This window comes from Bacillus rossius, chromosome 5, assembly GCF_032445375.1.
Source record: "Bacillus rossius redtenbacheri isolate Brsri chromosome 5, Brsri_v3, whole genome shotgun sequence".
NCBI lineage: Eukaryota > Metazoa > Arthropoda > Insecta > Phasmatodea > Bacillidae > Bacillus > Bacillus rossius.
In genome coordinates this window covers 45471623-45487757 of record NC_086333.1, presented here as the reverse complement: position 1 = coordinate 45487757, position 16135 = coordinate 45471623, and the positions used below count along the sequence as shown (strand labels likewise).

The window sequence follows — 16135 nt, the reverse complement described above, 5'->3', positions numbered from 1 at the left end:
TGAAACACCTAAACCTAGCAAGATCGAAGACTGCGATGAGGCTCTGAGACCAAAACGATGGAAACATCGTGATAAAAGAAATTATTCTGACAAAGCATATGATGATCACGGTAGTGATATTAAAAATATTTATTTAAAACATACAAAAATGGTAGCAGCAAAAGAGTTCGAGTACACATCATGGGAAAGATCGTAACATATTGGTCGATCGCCTGACACTACTGGTGGCTTCGCTTAGTGCAGAAAACTATTAGCACATCAACGAAGTAGCCACCATACTCAAATAACTGGGGGAAGCTGACTACTTACAATAATGAATTGGTTTATCTGCATTTGTATACAATTAATATATATATATATATTGGATTTTAAAAGTGACTTTTATTTTACGAAATCTGATTTCTAAGACTGAGTTCTTGCAACTTAGTGTTCAATGTGTGCATTACGTGTTCATTGTGTGTCCAGTGTGTACATTGCCTGTCCATTGCATATTCATTACGTGTTCGGTGAGTACATTGCATGTCCATTGCGTGTTTAGTGTGTACATTGCGTGTTCGGTGAGTGCATTGCGTGTTCTGTGTGTTAATTGCATGTCCAGTGTGTATTGCGTGTTCATTGCATGTTAATTGCGTGTATTGTGTATTTTCTTTTAACTTTTGTTGTATGTGCTTCCTTCTTTTTTTTTTGAATCTGCATCGACACGATAGTAGTCACGGTATGATAGGCCTCGTGGTTCAGAGAGCCTATAAGCCTGATATTTAACTTGAACTGTTTAAAATGCTCGCCAAGTATCGAAAAAAGGAACCTCTGGGCTACTGATTGGATGTGTTTGACCACCTACTGGACATGCATTCCTGACCACTGAATGTACATGTCTATCTTACATCAAGGCGTAGCTGGTCAAAGACTGGATGTGTCTGGCCACTGACTGGAGGTGTCGCCAAAAACTGGATGTGCCTGGTTAATCGATTGTCATGTATAACTGCCCTGGAAACTCATACGAAGGACTGGTTTTGCCTTCTTAGAAGACTGTAGAATTTGAGAAACACTAGTAATTTGCTTGTTTATTGTACTTGTGGCATTTATGTAATAAAATTTATTTGTAATTTTGTTGTTTTTACTGTCTTCTCGAACCAATCTTTTTTGGTAAGTTTACTTTTTTTTTTTTTGCATTCGTCAAGGATCAAACTAAGGTGATTGTTTTTTATGGAATTTTTTTAAATTCCTAGCTTAATAATGGAAAAAAAAATTCAAAATGGCACCCAAATTTCTCGATGGTGGGGCTTCCTGGTAATAAATGAACACTGACTGACTCTAGTGGGTAAAACATAAACTAATATGGCGGCAGCACCATCTAGCAGACAAATTAAATATGGCGGTTTTCAGCTTGATTTGGCTGACATAATAACTGCTTTGGAATTAGTGGTGGGAGGTCAGTCTGCCGTTGGCTTCCGTGAAGGGAGGATCCGTTAAGATTATTATTTTGCCCTCACTGAGATCAAACCGAGGACTCCAATATGTAAGTCCGATTTTTAAATAAAATTTTTAATAAATTTTAAAATTTTCTCAATTATCTTGAATATAATTATGAATTTTCAAGATGGTGGACAATTTTGAGAATGGTGGACATTTAAAAATTTAATTTTATTAATTAATTTGTTTATAATTTTTTACAAAAATTCCATTAAAATCGAATAGTATGAATGGATTTTAAAGATGGTGGCCATAATGAAAATTGCATTTCTAGGGAGTGAGGTGTTGGATGGTCGAAATTACTAGAATTCAAAATTCTGGAAAACAAAATGGTGGAATATTCCAGGAACCAATATGGTGGATCCAAAATGGGAAATCCAAGATAGCAGAATCCAAGATGGCGATAAGGTCAAAGGCCAATATCAAGGTCAAATATTAAGTCAAATGTCACCTGTGAAATTAATAAAATCGTATTTAAATAATGTTTTATAAATTTAAATCTTTGACCATTAAAATTGTATAATATTGTCACGCGGTAAAATTTTACGTGTAGGTTTTTTTGAACTTGGCTTTGCGCATGTAGTGCTTTGTGAGCCCGCGTGAGTTCCTGACACTTGTTTGCGACACTCGGGCTTTGACGGTTGTTTTCCTGGCGCGGTAGATTGCTAGCGCTCTCTGTTTTTCTGGGACGGTGACGTGGTTCGCCGCCCGAGAGCCTGGCCAGCTGCGCGGGCGGTTGCGTCATCCTGTCCTGGAATCTCCGGGAGTGTTGGCTGCCCTGGTTGGTTTCGCTGCGTTGTTGTTTCTCGCGCAGGCCTGACGCGCTGGTGTTTGTGTCGCTACCAGGTGGCAGAAGTGTGAGTCTGGCATGACCGGTGGAGGGGGGAGATAGCGTCGGTTGGCGGAATGGCGTGTTTGTGAAATCGCGGCCGGGATTTTTGTTTTCGCGTGGAGTGTTCTCGACGTGATGACGATGTGAAGTGAATTTAATAAAGGGGGCCACCCTGGGTGCGCCCGGGGTGGTTCTTCTCGGTGAGGTGCTGGAGGTCTGTCGGAGCCCCGGCCTGGCGGGTGGCTGCGTGCTGCCGTTTAAGGTGTTGTAAGTAATGGCGAACTCGTAATTTTCTTTCACCTCTTGTAACATCTGTGGGCATATTTTAAACTTGTGTTAGGATGACTTAACCTTGTTATTTCTTTCCAGGAGTGCAGGCAGTTTGAAGTATTCAGTAATGTAAAATTGCTTTCGTTAATTTTAGCTTAAGGATGGGTCGAGGTGTGCGTTAATAATAATCATGTTATTTTAAAAAAAAAGTAATACTCGTTCTAAGAAGAAGATGAATTATTTATTTATTTCAAAGGAGTATTTATTTTTTTTGTTTGTTACCAGAGTATGTTGACATTATTGACTTTATTTATTTATTTAATTTGTTAATTATTTACTTATGTGTTGGTCATAGTTTACCGGAAATAAAACCTGAAACGATGTGGGATAAATAATACTTTTTTTTTCTTTCAGTCAACACCCTACACCCCCTGTCTTAAGAAGGTTAGACAATCCCTGTACCAGCTCTACTGCTACCCAGCCACCCCCCCCCCCTAATGTTTATTTTGAAATCCTAAGATGTTATCTTATTTTTTTATTTTGAGTGACATTTGTGTAGATCTTGACGGAGACCGAGGGTCCTTGCGACAAATGGTGTGAGGCTAGGGTATGTCTAATTGTAGGGTGTGTGTTATTTTTTTAAATTTGTTTGGTGTAATGGTAATGTTTGGTTTTAACCATATCTGTTTCAGGGGTCACGAGGTACAGCCAGGTTATTTATAAATGTTTTAAGCATGAGTGATTATTATTTATTTATTTTTTAATTTGGTTTTAGTAATGGCCTATTCTGTAATGGTAATCATTTTCTTTTTTTGCAGCCAGTGTTTGAGATAAGTGTTTATGTTTATCAGCAAGGAACAACATATTCAGGAGTTTTAATTTGCATACCTTCCATTTTCAGGTTTTAATTAGAGGAGTGGAGACAGAATGCCTACTTACATGTTCTCTGAATAAGTGTAAAAATGAAATGGTCTTGTTATAGAGTTAAGTATTTTAAATTTTCATTAAGTTAAGTAATTTTTTTTTAACATTGCACTTTAGTATTTCAATTGATTTTTTTTTTGGTATTGTGTGTGTAATTGTAAGCAGTTGATTTAAGATTTTTTTTTTTTTAAGCCAGGTTAGGTAGGAGGCTGAATGTTTATCAGCAGCATGATTATATTTTTAGTTTCAGTATGTCCACACACTGAGTATTCTGTTTATTTTTTTTATGTTTAGGCATGTCTTATCAATACACTCTTAGCCTATGTACTGACGACAAGACAGGGATACCTGATATTTGTGGAAATAGTACTTCAGATGAGGAGCCCCTGGTAAAGATACAAGAAAAATTGCATTTGTTAAACTCAGCACCTAGAGGAGACCACCACGACACAATGGAGGCAGGAAATTTTTTTGTGGAACCTAGCTATTTTTGGGGGAGACAAATAGAAGATGTCGATGAGTTTATAAAACAGTTTAGGAGAGCAGCCAAGGTCAATGGCTGGAATGACCAAAAATGTATTGCGTATTTACCCACATTTCTCAGGGGACCAGCTAGCCGCTGGTATGACAGTTATGAGTCAACATTGGAAAATGCGAAAACTTTTGATGAATTAGCCACTGCTTTAAAGGCTGCTTTTGTTCGGGTAGGTCAGGTAGAAGACCTGGAAATAAGACTTCAATCAAGAGTACAGGGTGGGGAGGAACCATTTGAATCTTTTATTTACGACGTTCTTCACCTTTGTAATCGGCTTGACCCCAAAATGCCAGAAGCCAATAAAGTGAGATATTTATTAAGAGGCTTACGACCGGATATTGTGGAGAAAGTTATGCTGTTTCCTAACAACACAGTAGACCAGTTGCTAGGAAATTTAAGAAACATTGAGGCAAGTCTATACTATGCGAAGAGTCATGATAGGTTAAAGGGAAGTGGGGCTGTAAAACCAGAACAAGTTCCTGTTCGAAATATCAGGGAGGCAGACACAATGGATTAAAAAATAGAAAATAGACTAATGGAGTTGGGGAAACAGTTAAAGCAACTGCGTGAAAAAATGGAAATTTTAAGAGTTCAGCCCATACACTTACAAAACTTCAGACCTAGTGGAGAAAATAGAAATAAGTCTAATAAACACTTCCAACAACCTAACCAACAGAAACACAACAGTACACCTCGAGACACAACCCAAAAGCTCGGTTCTAGAACCTTTGCTAGACCTCAGAGGACCTTTGATGGCAGACCCATCTGTTTTAAATGCAACAAGCCGGGACACATTCAGTGGAACTGTCGCTCACAGCCAAATATGCAGAAAACAGGGAAACTAGGCAGGAAAAGTTATGCACAGACTAGGAATGCATTCTGTAAAAACACAATGTCCCTTTTTAAGTGCGATGGGGTGTTCAGTCTAAAAACTAAGATTTTTGGGACAGAGATCCCCGTTTTTATAGATAGCGGCGCTGCTGTATCTTTAGTATTGTAAGTTAATTCCTAAACGTTTTTGGAAACCAGCAGAACACAGAGTTGTTGCAGGGGTGTCTGCACAAACCCACCACTTGAATCACATGGTTATGCTGGGTTTTAAATTAGGCCAATTTTTTTATCATCACCCAGTAGGACTGGTAGAGACACCAATCCGTGGTCTTATTTTAGGATGTGATTTTCTTACTAAGTTTGAGGCAGTAATTTCATGTAAGGGAAACAGAAATACTTTATTTACAATAAACCATCCCACTGCAGGCATTCCAGTTCAAGGAGCAGAGGTGAGGGAGGCTAAGGACAGACACAGAAAACATGATAATATTAATGCACCACCTGGTGATAACCAAGTTCAGAAGTCAGGAACCCAAGATGATCCTCCTAAAGTAAACAAAATTGAATCAGAACCTACTTTGAGGTTAGGTTGTGTCAGGATAAAAGAGCATTCACACAACGAGGCTAGGATGCATCAACGAATTTCAGTGTGTTTTGCAGGTAATGATTTAGCAGAGGAAGTTAGTAGTAGAACCCTAAGGGGCAAAGAGAAAACGTTAGAATTACCTGTTTTTGTTGTGCAAGATATTGATGTGACTAAGAAGCAACAGTCTGACCCCAGGTTAATGCCTTCAGGACCTAAGACAAAATTACGTAGATGGGCCAAAAATGTTTCTTTGCTTAATGATGTGTTTTGCTATAACAATCCCAAGCCAGATAGTGTAGACCAATGCAGGTACGACAAACGAAGACGAGCGGTGAGTTATAAGGTGGGGCAGGAAGTGTTAGTGTTTACTCCGATCCGGAAAAAGGGGCTTTCGGAGAAGTTGTTGCATCGCTGTTTTGGTCCTTTTGTTGTTGAGAAAAAAATATCTGATAATCTGTATCGGTTAAAAAAGTGTCAACGTGGGAAAGTTAGCTATGAGGTAGCTAATGTGGAAAGAATGAAACCATTCTTTGCTGCCTGAGTTTATTTATTTATTTATTTTTATTTTTTTTTATGGTGATGTCAATTGTGAGCCCTGTTTGTATTGTGTCTAGATTCTTTGTAAGGCCATCAAGTATTTGTTTTTGGTGTTCGTTTGTTGTGTATTGTAACCTGTGATACATTTCATTTCGGTCCTGGGTATTTTGTTTAATAGTGACTTGGCAATTTAAGATTTGTTTTTTTTAAGTCGCCCGTAAGAGTGTTTCAGGTACCCTCAAAGCCACTCGGGCCCTCATAATGAAGACAACTTGCTGGTGGCTACTGATGGGTATGCTGGTGCTGTCTCGAGGGGATGACGCGCCTCATTCGCCGTTCCAACCTGAGACAGTGGGGGTCATCGCTGGTGCCCATTTCGAACCTCTACCAAAGGTGATGTTGTATACCTCATCGGTACCTTTAAATTTTAAGGCCCCCTGGCCATTACAATTATCAGAAATTCATGAAGGTATAACACTTTTGAGTTCTTGCCCCTCTAATGCATCCTCTGACTGGTGTTCAGTTTTCCGGGAATTAAAACAGGTTATGTTTTATTCTGATATGCTGTTGAATAAACTAAATGATGCAGCTGGTGAGAATTTGGAGTATGACAGTGTGGTTAATAGAGAAAAGCGAGGCTTATCTTTTATTGGCGATTTTGTAAGATGGTGTTGTGATGTGGCAGTGACCAGTCAAGTAGAAAGTTTATTTCTAAATCAGCAACAGATTTCTCTGCATATTGATCAGATGGAAGCACAAATCATAGATGACCATGTGGCGCTTGCCAATTTGAGTAATTCTATTAGTGTTGTTAATGAAGCCATGACGAGTGTTTTGAAAAGAGTTCAAACGAAATTCACTAACCTTACTGATTACCTGAGAACTTTTAGAGAAGCAATGACAGTTCGTTTTTCCGGGATGGTAAAAGAAATAGGTCACTCTTTTCAGTTACAATTATTATTAGCGGCTCAGTTAGCTAAGCAAGCTCACACTCTAACTCGTATTGAAGATTTGGATCAATGCCGCTCACATAAGATTCCGTCTGTTTTGATTACGCCGGCACTTTTACAGGAAAAATTGCAGGATTTGGAAACTATCCTTGTTAAAGATGGTTATAAATTAGCAATTAGTAGTACCCAAGTTCAGGCTTATTTCCATTTGCCTATTTGTAGATGTTGACGACAGTCGTCGTACCCTCCCAGATACAGAGGCCGTACCTGGCCACCGACGCGGGCCTGAGGGGGCCTGCTTTCCCCCCCCAGTGAACCCCAGTGTGTGCGACGGCCAGGGACGCACCCGCGTGCGCCCTAGCATGCCAACGAGTGTTTTTCTATGTGACTTTATCTTTTATTTCAGTGTGTATATATTTGTAAACGATTAAGGGATTTGAATGTGTGTAATTAACTTATTTTATTTATTATTCATTGTGCAAGTTCGCTGTGTAATTAATGTCTCGTGTATGTCTTTGTAAATAATTCAATAACTTTTTCTGAAGTGTTTCGCCATAGTATGTAATTGCAGCCTGGCGCGCCGCGGGACGGAGCTCTCTCCCACGCCGGCCGATTTTCCCCTCCCTCCCCGCCACCCGCGGGCGCCGGCCCGCGGGCGAGCGGGGAGAGGCAGTCGCGTCCTGGTCTCGAGCGGAGACAGACGTGTTCGTTGCTCCGCGAGCCGCGCACGTTGCGCTCGGGATTGAACGTTCGCTCAGTCCGCAGTCGGTCACGGCAGCTGAGCTGCCACCGCGAATCAGCTTAGCATTGTTAACTTACGAGTCATCGGGAGACGTGTCTAGCGGGCAGTTTCTACAACGCGAACGTGGTGCTACGAGTCTCTGAACTTTTCACCGTCCACGGAACATTACGTAACGGGCCGCGTATGTACAGCGCTCCGTCTTCGGGCCCTCTCTCACTGGGTCAGCCTAGCATTAATAAACTTTACGATTCGCGCCGAAACGTATTTGAGAACCGCCCCGTCATCAGGGAGTCCGTGTCGCCGTGGTAGGGCACTTGTTCCGCGACGGTTCCGCCAGGCTGCGGCAGGACTTTATAAGCGTTAATAAAAGACGGCTCGTGAAATTCGTTAATGCCGTGTTCTGCTTGCGACAACCTACCAACATTCCTCGCAATCACTTCACTCTCCCTCCAGGTCCCGCCTTTCCCGGTCCCGGCCACGTTGGCCTGGACCCACACCTCTCCGACGAGGGCAGTACGGGCATAACAGGACATTTATTTCAACGGGAAAACGGGGACCTGAAGCCGAGGGACGTCAATGTAATGCATTTAAAGAAAGTCTGTATGTGTCAGTTAAAATCCCTATTGTACGCTATAGCTCTAATTGGAAGTTGTTTCAGTTTGTTGGTATACCCTTTCATTGGAAGAATAATACAGGTCACCTAGAACATGAACCAAACTTTTTAGCGGTGGATGGTAACCACCTAGTGACGATCCAAGGACGTAATTTGTTGGACTGCCGGCCTTTGGAGGAGAATTTGTGTTTTGTGCCTAGATTTTCAGGAGACACCATGGGAAGTGCATTGTGCCCCAAAGCTTTGTTTCAGGGGGTTACAATTGAAAGACTTGCAGAACTTTGTACTTTTCAATGCCGTTCCGGAACTCACCTCATGATCACGCAGGCTGGGCCGGAACGCTATTTTTTGACTCACCTTAGGGGCAAGGTGGAGTAACAGTGTGCCAAGAATCCTAACCAAACTTTGTTTATAGATGATGAAGAACGACCAGGTGCTGTGGACATAGAAGTTCCGTGTGACTGTCGATTGTATTTGAATAGTGAATTGAAAATTAATGAATTGTACCCTTGTGACTATAGAGCTAAGTCTAAGTTTCAACTACTTCATGTGATCCCAGCAGCCTGGACCAGGTTAAGGAAATTAAAGATTTTTCCACGGACTGCTTCCAGCCACACAGTTTTCCCCTCGTTGGAGGATTGTTTAGATGAGGACTGGCCCTCTGCCATTCCTCATTTGAATTTCACGGTTTATCGGTTCACTAGATTGGACCCCATTTCTTTGAATAAACCGGTCGAAGTATTGAGTTTCATGGTCAGACATGTTCAGAGTATTGCATTATTTGTGATAGGGGGTACCCTATTTTTGATTATTATTAGAAATCCATACCTTGTGGGTATTGGAACGTTCCCACGTGTAGCTGCACTGGATGAGACCACTATGTTAAATGCTGAACTTACTGTTATGGTTTTTATATTGGGAATTATAATTGGTATGTTGGCTTTTCTTATCTGGAAGTGTATTCTACTTAAACGAAGTGCGCAGAAAAATTTGAAGATATCGTCCCCAGACACGCCTGTTGAGGCATCCACGAGTGGAGAGGCTATGGACTTACGAGAACGATTACGTAATGAAAATGTAATAAACGCCAAATTGTCCAGTAACACTGGTGATGATTTTCTTGTAAACATCACACTTATCGAACCATGAGGTAAATTTTCTTTGATTGATGGACTCATCCTAATTGTTTATTATTATCGCGGTTTGTAATTATTTCAAAATGGTATTTGTTGTTTAATGAAGAATTAGCCATGTTTTTAAAACAAAGTAAGTTACGACTAATTATTTGGGCACATTGGTGTATTGATTATAAAGATTTAGATTTTGTTTGTTAACCAGAGATGACCCTAGGTGTCTGATATTTTGATAGGTTATGCTGGATTGGAGGTTAAGCCAAGAAGGAGTTCCTTATCTCCTTACCTTCCTTCCATACTCCTTCCAGTGTCATGTACTGTGCGTTTGAACCAGATTTCCATGGACTCGGAGAGCCAGGACCAACTTTAAACTCGACATGTGGTGCTAGTGTAGAAGATGAACTGTTATAGCATCAATCATCGTGTCCATCCTCATTACCGAGGATCTGGGACTATACATCCTGTACCTGGTGGTGGGAAAAAGTAACTGTTATCCCTTCCAGGAATTGTCGTGGGCTGTGTGTGACTCCTGTGGAAGTGCATTCGTCGGATGACCCCAGTTGATTGCGACATGGTTGTGTGGATTCTCAGTTTCTAGAAGAGAAGAGACGAGACTGCTTGGTCGCAGTGGGGTTCGCCGCTATCATGGCATTGCTACGTTGAGAAGCCAGTGCTACATTTCTGTACTAGTGATTTTGGTGAACGTTCTATCCCGCAGCGGGTTGCTGCCATTACGACTCTGTGAAGATTTTGGACTTCAACTAACCTTTGAAACTTTTGAACTTCCTTCTGGTTCCTACCTAGAAGCATATCCTCTTTTGCCCTCGGTCCTCTTAAAAGGGGAGGGATATTTTGTTGCAAATTTCTTGTTTTGCTCGGGATAACCTTTATTTGTAGGTTATAAGTTTTGTATCCTAATTATTGAATCTGCGGGGTAAACAGGCACCTGGGTTCATCAATGGTTAGGCATTTTTTGGATTCCCATACCTACCTTGTTTGATATTTGCCTATGCTAGACACTGTTGTTAAATGACATTAATGAAAGGTTGAATTTATTGAGTATGTCATTTTCTATTGTTGAAGTATGTTGCTACCCCTATGTAAATTTGTGTTTCTGAATCACCTAAGATTATTTTTTTGATGTTATTGTTTATTTTGTTGATGAATCTGATGCTGGGTATGGAAGTTTCACAGTATTGACGGATGGCACTGCTGGCAACATGCAGCAGAGATGGCTGGAGCTGAGGGGTGCTACTCCACATGGTGGAGCCCTGGACTTGGGGACGAGCTGCAGATCGTCCTCCGGGATCATGGTTCCCGCCGCCCCTTCGAGCTGTTCTGTCACCATACTCCGCCTCTCTCGGCTGTAGGCCAGTCAAGTTAGGCTTAAATGTGCTTGTACCTCAAGATTACTTTATTTAGCTCAATACAACTATGTACACTCATAATTGGAGATATGAAATTGTAATTTTATGATGTAAGCAATCGGATCAATTTTTGGATACCTCGAACCCGTCTTTAAGTTTAGCTCTGTTTGTTATGTTATTGATTCTCCTCTGGCCGGTCTTGCTATGACTTTTAGGAATTGGCTCGTGCCTCTCAGGCTTCTTTTGTAATCTTAATAGTTAAGATTGTAAAATTTTCTTTCAATCCTTTGTTTGTAAATTTAAAGTTGTGGTTCTTGGCTTGTGGGGCACAAGCCCTCGTCGTCCGATGTGATGTCACGCGGTAAAATTTTACGTGTAGGTTTTTTTGAACTTGGCTTTGCGCATGTAGTGCTTTGTGAGCCCGCGTGAGTTCCTGACACTTGTTTGCGACACTCGGGCTTTGACGGTTGTTTTCCTGGCGCGGTAGATTGCTAGCGCTCTCTGTTTTTCTGGGACGGTGACGTGGTTCGCCGCCCGAGAGCCTGGCCAGCTGCGCGGGCGGTTGCGTCATCCTGTCCTGGAATCTCCGGGAGTGTTGGCTGCCCTGGTTGGTTTCGCTGCGTTGTTGTTTCTCGCGCAGGCCTGACGCGCTGGTGTTTGTGTCGCTACCAGGTGGCAGAAGTGCGAGTCTGGCATGACCGGTGGAGGGGGGAGATAGCGTCTGTTGGCGGAATGGCGTGTTTGTGAAATCGCGGCCGGGATTTTTGTTTTCGCGTGGAGTGTTCTCGACATGATGACGATGTGAAGTGAATTTAATAAAGGGGGCCACCCTGGGTGCGCCCGGGGTGGTTCTTCTCGGTGAGGTGCTGGAGGTCTGTCGGAGCCCCGGCCTGGCGGGTGGCTGCGTGCTGCCGTTTAAGGTGTTGTAAGTAATGGCGAACTCGTAATTTTCTTTCACCTCTTGTAACATCTGTGGGCGTATTTTAAACTTGTGTTAGGATGACTTAACCTTGTTATTTCTTTCCAGGATTGCAGGCAGTTTGAAGTATTCAGTAATGTAAAATTTCTTTCGTTAATTTTAGCTTAAGGATGGGTCGAGGTGTGCGTTAAGAATAATCATGTTATTTTTAAAAAAAAAGTAATACTCGTTCTAAGAAGAAGATGAATTATTTATTTATTTCAAAGGAGTATTTATTTTTTTTGTTTGTTACCAGAGTATGTTGACATTATTGACTTTATTTATTTATTTATTTAATTTGTTAATTATTTACTTATGTGTTGGTCATAGTTTACCGGAAATTAACCTGAAACGATGTGGGATAAATAATACTTTTTTTTTCTTTCAGTCAACACCCTACACCCCCTGTCTTAAGGAGGTTAGACAATCCCTGTACCAGCTCTACTGCTACCCAGCCACCCCCCCCCCCTAATGTTTATTTTGAAATCCTAAGATGTTATCTTATTTTTTTATTTTGAGTGACATTTGTGTAGATCTTGACGGAGACCGAGGGTCCTTGCGACAATATTTACGGTTTTTCAAGATGGCGGGCGTAACGAAAAGTGCAACATTTCTAGAATCTAAGATGGCGGGTGTGACAAACAAGATTTTTTAAATATATTTTTTGGAATTTTTTTGTCAAAAATTAAAGATTGTGAGTTTACAGTGATGGTCAAGGTCATGATCTCGGTGGCATAGAATGGCTTGCTTTTAGGACTGTTACACATCCTCTCTCTTGCTCACTTGTGTAACTTAAATGTCCCCTTGAAATGACTTTGGGAGACTGGTGGATCTTTTAGTTTTAAAAGGTAAAATAATACAAATGTGATTCCGTCTAAATATAAGTGCCTTTGTGTTTATTTAACTCTTAGTTCAGTAAATATATAACAACAAAACATAAATACCACAGATATGTTAAAATGGTTACTTAATTTATGTACACGTACTGACAAATAGATTAAAATTATAACCTTCAATGAAATAGTTAACAAATATAATAAATTATATTAAAATATATTAAAATCACATAATTTAAAGTGTTGGCCGGCCCTCATTAGGTATCATTTGACATAGCTAAACAGACTCAAAAAAACAATAAAAAGGTTGAAAACACAATCCCAGAGTTCGCACTTAAAGGGATTAAAGTCCCATAAAGAAAATTTTTGAATGTTCCAATCTTTTCAACGCCGTGATCAAATGGTTACACCGAAGACATAACCAAAAAATCTGGAGGACTGTATATTTGATGTTCGCTGGGCGAAGGTAGGCTGGTACATGGTGTCAGGGCACAAAAGTCCACCTGTTTGCTGGAGAAAGGAGTCGAGGGTGGTGTAGTTAGGTACACATCCGGCCCTTTGACCATGTCAGACAGGGAGTTGGCTTCTGGTGTCAGCCAAGCAGTCCGCCAGGATGCCAAGCTCGCGAACATGTGGTTGTCGCGGACATTTCCATAATTAAAAAAAAATCAATAAAATTTAGCGAAGTATGAATATTTCTACGAGGCATGCAGACTGGCTAACTACTGAGTAAGATAAGAGATATATAGACAACATCCATTGCCTAGCTGACTACATATTTGAAAATATGACCGGACTGAAGTTTTCCAGTGCTGCTCGCCGACGATACAATGTTGTCAGTCTGCTCTCGTGGCGCGAAGTATTTTTGGGGTGGCAGCGACTCATAATTAAAAAGGCCCAATCAATCTAAAGAAAGGGGGCAGACTTCCGGACCGAAAGGTTCCGAAGATTTCCGAGGAGGTGGTCGATAAATACTGACTTCGATAACTCGAAGTTGGCAGTACTGGCCGATGTCAGCGCAACCTACTGAGGGATATCCGAAACAAGAAAAGATCAACTTGCACGAGGCGACTTCGGAAGCATGGGGGCTTATGGAGGGGACTAGTGCAGCACTCTGGTGGCTTGGAAACAAACTACGAGGCACTGCTTGTTGCGTGAGGCGCCAGGGGGCAGGCGTTCAGCAGGTGTTCAAACACCCAGGGGAAATAACTCGAAAATCCGCTGCTAGAGGGCAGAGGCAGTACATTCGCAGACTAGTGTTGAGACCTTGAGGCGGGCTGGGGTTGATGGCCGGTCAGTGAACTGGGCATGTTTCCCTGGAAAGGCAGAAGGGGGGGGGGGGGATGGTGGAAACTGCGATGACAGTGGGAACGAGTCTCTACTGAGTCCGGAGGGTTGACGAAACGAAGGTTAAGACGACTCGCGATCGTGTCTGAAATCGCTCGCGTAAGGCTGGCTCTCAGAAGAGCTCCGAGAAAACAGTGCCCTAGGAGAACGCCGACACAATTAAAATATAGAACAATTAAAATATAGCTCAAACTTAACAAAAAATAAACATTAAAAATCTCCAAGTTTTTAGAACGTTCTAGTTTGTACGGGAATCGTGTTGCCAACGTGATAGCCTCAAAAATACCCTACAGACATTAAATTAATTTTGGCAAATCACGGCTTGGAGGAGAATTACAGGCGACGGCCGTGCCTCCTAGCGGTGAAAAGGCGAGACACTTGCTGACTTGCAAAGGCTCGGTAAAAATCAGACCTGGTGCTGGGAACAGATTGGGGAGACTGGCACATCAAATATTTAATGTGAGTGTACAGGAGGCGGAAAAAGTTTAATTTTTTTAGCTGTAAAAATGATTGGCAAAATTATTTTTTCAAAATTCAAATTTAGAATTGTGTCGAAAATACTTATTGGCGGCACAGGACTTTTGTGCTGCTTTTAGGTATTGGGGTCTTTCAAAGCCAAATGTCTCTTTCGAATACCAAATTTTGGAATTTTTGAGGAAAAAACAGGGAACTTTCCAAACGGGAATTGTTCCCTCAAAACTGGAATTTTCCCTTCGGAATAATGAAATTTTTATGAATTTTGAGGAATTTTAAGGAATTTACAATCCACAGCCAGAAGCCAGCCGTAGCATCGGTATTTACATATTACTTTTGTTTAAATGAATGATGTATGTAGCAAAATTAAGTATATATGTGTGTAATTTTTCTATTCTCATGACGATTTGAAATTATGAGATTTAATTTCCTTTAAAACAAAAAGAAATAAAATTTTATCTTTTTTCATCGAAATTGGTGCTTATTAGTTAAACCTCTAGTCATGTCTGGTTGGGTGGAGTGTCAGTAGTTTGAAGTGAGAAAAGTGCTGCAGTTTGTATATAGAGCATGTAGTTTTTAAATAAGCTGTTTTCAGCATGCTTGGCCACACTTGAAGCAGAGTTATGGTACTTCTTGATGAACTTGGGCAAATTCGACGTTCAAATTACGAGAAAAATATATGTCTACATTTTAATAAAAATTTACTTTCATCAAACTATCTATGTGAGATTTCGAAAAACCAAATCCCGTCTACTTTTACCACCACTTTAAGTATAGTACTCGTACAACTTGATAACATCTTGCACATTTGATGTTCAAAAGAGGAGGAAAATTAGTATCTACATTATGATTTTCATTAAAATAAAGGTTTATTAAATACATTATATTTCTAAAAACTACCCCATCCTTCTTTCCTGCCTCCTTAAGGAAATATTGTATACTTCATGATTAAAATAAAAATACAATTACTGTTAAACCAAACCGTTTTCCAGGCTACATTAAGTTTCTAAATAACTACCATCATTCCACTTTAATACCCCGTAAAAAGAGATTTTGGGCTCTCCCTGGTGAAATTTTGAACAGATTACATACAAAAAAAAAGGGGGGGGGGAATACATCGTCAACATCCAATTTAAGAAAAAGAAGTTCAATTAAAACATGAGATTACGAAAAACAACTTTTTTTTTCTTCCATTTACTACTACTTAAAACAGTATTTATGCTATATACTCCACTCCCCAAAGCCGTTGCTTGTCGCCTGCTATTGCTTGCCAAGGGGTCATTCACCCTTAACTCTTCACTACTTTCACAGGTCGCTCCGAAGATCTGCTAGTGTCGCCACCAGCCTCCAGTACACACGCGCCGGTGTCGCCATGTCACACCAGCCTGTTACTCCCTCGCCGGAGGTCGCCGTCGTCTTAAAATACCTGGAACGTTCCGGAAAGGCTCGAAGCCCTCCTAAGTGCCACGTCATCGGAATCCCCGACTTAACACTCGAAGGTGCCAGAACATTGGAGCCCTCGTTATGCCACTTCTCAAGACGGTGCTCTCGGGACGCGCAGAACGTACCAAGACTATTTGGACAGGCACACTGGTCGAAGAAGGAGTGGTAGAGACAGGAATTACCTGGGTCACAGCGGGTGTTGCCCCAGAGATAAGCACTGCCAGCGCGCCGCTCCTGCCTTCGCTGGCCGTATCGTGACAATGCGTTATAAACCTTAAATTCAA

General features: G+C 41.2%; 1 protein-coding gene across 1 annotated transcript in view; it reads left to right on the top strand.

Moving 5' to 3' along the window:
• Positions 1-16135, top strand: part of LOC134531760 (uncharacterized) — a 164788-nt gene that overhangs the window by 113865 nt on the left and 34788 nt on the right. The gene's annotated exons all lie outside the window — the stretch shown is intronic.